Consider the following 3,811-nt stretch of genomic DNA (forward strand, 5'->3'; position numbering starts at 1 on the left):
CCGTTGGTGCGCGTAGGAGTCAGGAGAGTTTCGCGACGCCGCCGCCAGAGGTCGCAATGGTCGACCCACGCCGCTCAAGGTCAGTCTTTTACTGACCTTGACGCCGCTGACTGGGCGCCGCCATTACACTGGGAGTCTGACCGTGAGTGTGAGGATTTAAGTGATGCCATTTGCATTCTTTTGAAAGATAGTAGCAATATGCTTTTTATATCTCGTCTTTGCTGTTTGATGCTCGCAAGGGTACTTACGAAGGTAGGGGAGTTATTTTCACTATAAATCCCATTCTCAGATGCTCACAAAGGGTATTTAAGTTAAGAAGAAAGTGAACAGAATGTGACTGGGAGATTGACCGAAACCATAGAGCCGAACGCATGCTACCGTCACCACGCCAACCGGCATTGCTCGGTCATTCTGTATTCCAACTCTGTATACCGATTTACTATACGCAAAATATACTTACTGATGTAAGAGACAGAAACAGCAGACTCAACTTCCGTTCCCATCCTTTCCACGCCCCCAACCCATCACCTACACTCTCCTTCATATTCCTTCCAGAGTCATGAGTTTCTGTCTCTGCGAAGAGTCGGGTCGCTTTACTCTCGTTTCCTGCGGCCATTTTTCCACCCTCCCGTGGGAAACTGCAGAGCTGGGTGAAAGGAAAAGACGATGACTGAGGATGGGGAAGGGTGAGGAGGGGAGGTCAGCGGAGGGGGCCGTTGGGAGGCGGACGTCGCGGAGTGAGACGTGTGACGGCGAATAATGTGAACGGGTGAATAAATCATCTCTCCGGAGTCTACGAGTTTCCTTCCAAAAATCCCTGCCAATTGATCGGCGACACCCCTTCGAGCATCGGGGGTCTTACACTGGTGTCAGAAGTGGCACATTTGGCATATTTTTGGAATAACTCATTGATTACGATGGCGGCGAGAGTGAGCCTGGGAGGCCAGGAGATGGATTTGCAGCAGGCCATCACAGAGATGAGCAAGAAATTACGCGAGCTCGATGCGGACTACGAGAGACTTCGGCGGGCGGGGGCGACTGCTGGGGAGGAAGGCGGGTGGAAAAACTTCGGCCTACTTTCGGTGGTTGAGGCGTTCTCGGGAATACCAGGAGAGTCCGTAACGGCCTTTTTAGACAAATTGGAACGCGCGGCCGATTTGGGGGGCCTCTCTGACGCCGACAGACTGAATGCAGCGATCCTGAAGTTGAACGGGGAAGCGGCTGAATTTTATCATAGCAAGGAAGAGTGCCGAGGGGCCGCGACATTCGAGGGGCTAAAAGAGCAGCTTTTGCAGTGGTACCGAACGAAATGGAGCACCCGTTTTTTTCGGGAGCTCTTAACCAACATAAGAAGGGGCGCTGGAGAAGACCTGGAAGCCTTCGCTGACAGGGTGAGAAAAATCAACAGCCAGACGTATGACGTGGCCGGGCCCGCGGAGCATGCCGCCGCGACGCGATATGAGGCATATCAGCGCGCCCTTGACGCCTAATGATCTCTCAGGGGAAGTGGGCAGATAATGCCGGCTGACGTCGCCTCACAATTTTGACGAGGCGGTCGAGGCCACCATTAGAATCGAGGAGGTGGAGAGGTGCCCCATGAGAGAGGAGCCTACGAGCCGCCATGTCTTCCGGGCTCCAAGGGAAGGTAAATGCTTTAACTGTGTCGAGATGGGGCACATGGCGAGGGAGTGCCGAAATCGGAGGCGCTACTTCAACTGCGGAGGTGAGAACCACATCGCCCGGGAATGCAGACGGAGGCAGCAGACTACGGAGTTAAACGACGGCGGGGCCGGCAACGCCGCCAATTCCGGCCCCTACTAGATGTCTTCCTTCCGAGGGTGGAGAAAGGAGGCGGACCCATGGATTTGGTGGCGGTGGTGAGCATCGGGGGAAGAAGGGCCAGGTTCCTGTGTGAAACCGGCGCTCAGGTATCTCTCGTGTGCAGTGATGAGTGTGGGAATAAGGGTATTAAACGGGGATTAAAGGTCCCCTTATCGCGTGAAGGGTATTACTGGTGACGTGGTGAAAAGTTTTGGGGAAAAAGTTATTGAATTTTTTTGTAAACTGGGTTCAATATAAGTGTTGCATGCAAGTTGTGATTGAACTAGGGGATAACGAGGGGATATTGGGTTTAGATTTCCTAGAAAAATTAGGTTGCTGTATAAATATTAAACAGGGGACACTCTCCGTAGTGAATGAGACGTGGGGTTTGAGGTGCAACCACGGGGAACAAGCGAATGTAGGAATAATGAAAGAAATCCGAAAGCGGAGCGACGCGGGGTTTTTAATCCGGTCAATAAGGACAGAAACATTGCCGGGTAGGTGTGAAAAATTAATAACTGTCAAGGTAGCTGACCCACAAATCCCTATCGGCGCTGATATCCTTATTGAACCAAACTTTGAGGATCTGGAGGGCTGTGTAGTGGCTATAAGCATGTCAAGAGTTAATGGAAAGCGTGAAGTAATTGTTCAAGTAGCTTAATTCAACGAAGGAGAGGTAACGCTAAGGAAGGGGGGTCACCTCACGGAAAATAACTGGGAAAAGGGAAGAAAGGAAAGTACACGGGTTAAATCAGAAAAACTCGCATCCCTCTGGCGAGTATTTAATATGGTAAATACAACAAAAAGGTAAGTGGCCGTGGTAGTGGTGGTGTAGGTGGAACGGATAGAGGGGGGGGGGGTTAAGGAGGGGAAAGGTTCACGCCAGGCACCGGGGATGAATGGGCGACAGCAGGGCCGCGCTGGAACGACCGACACAAGTCAAGATGCGGAAAAACAGTGCACTCTGGTCCCCGGGAAGGCTTTATTTAAGCCCCCAAATTGCCGGTGGAGTCGGTGGGGGAGGGATACTGGCTCTACTGCCGACGTCCATGCACGATCTTGTTTGACACCAGTCGCCCTGCCAGGCCCACCTCGAGCCAGCATGCACGGCTCATCCTCTGCTGCCGTCGTCCAGCCACAATGTTGTTTGACACCAGTCGCCCGGCCAGGCCCACCTTGAGCCAGCATGCACGGCTCATTCTCTGCTGGCGTCATCCAGCCACGTCCTGGTATGACTCTTCCACGGCCGGCCAGGTCGACCTCGAACCAGCATGCACGGCTCAAACTTATGCATTTAAACTGCGGGGAACGGGACGCTCTATTGCCGATTCTTGAGGAATATGAAGGAGAGTGTAGATGATGGGACGGGGGCGTGGAAAGGATGGGAACGGAAGTTGAGTCTGCTATTTCTGTCTCTTACACTGTTTTTTTTAATTGGGGTGATTATTTGAACTTAGTCGCACCTTCCCTCAAGTGGTGACCCCAACGCGATTATTGTATTGAAGTGTATTTTTGTGTTAGTTGGCGTCCAAAATGGCGGCTCCTCCGGACCAAGTCCCGCCAACCGGTAAGGGTTCTGTTAATCGTGTAGCAATGCGTGTGCCACCTTTTTGGCCGGAACGACCGGCGCTTTAGTTCAGCCAGTTGGAGGTGCAGTTTTCCATCGCCGGCATCACCAACGAGCTCACTAAGTTCTCCCACGTGGTCGCTCAATTGGAATAAAGCCACGCCATGAAAGTGGAGGATATTATTGTGACCCCTTCCCCCAGTGAATCCCCGTACAAACGCATTGAGGACGAACTAATTTCGCGTTGGTCCACGCATCCGCCAACTCCTCGTACACGAGGAACTCGGGGACCGGTAGCCCTCCCAATTCCTCCGCCATAGCCGCTCTCTTGCGGTTAATGCCATACCCGACGACTTTGTGCGGACTCTGTGAATAAATCGCTTACCATCCTCCGCCCAAGCGATCCTGGCCACGCAGGATTCT

The sequence above is a fragment of the Ischnura elegans genome, chromosome 10 (genome assembly GCF_921293095.1).
Source record: "Ischnura elegans chromosome 10, ioIscEleg1.1, whole genome shotgun sequence".
NCBI lineage: Eukaryota > Metazoa > Arthropoda > Insecta > Odonata > Coenagrionidae > Ischnura > Ischnura elegans.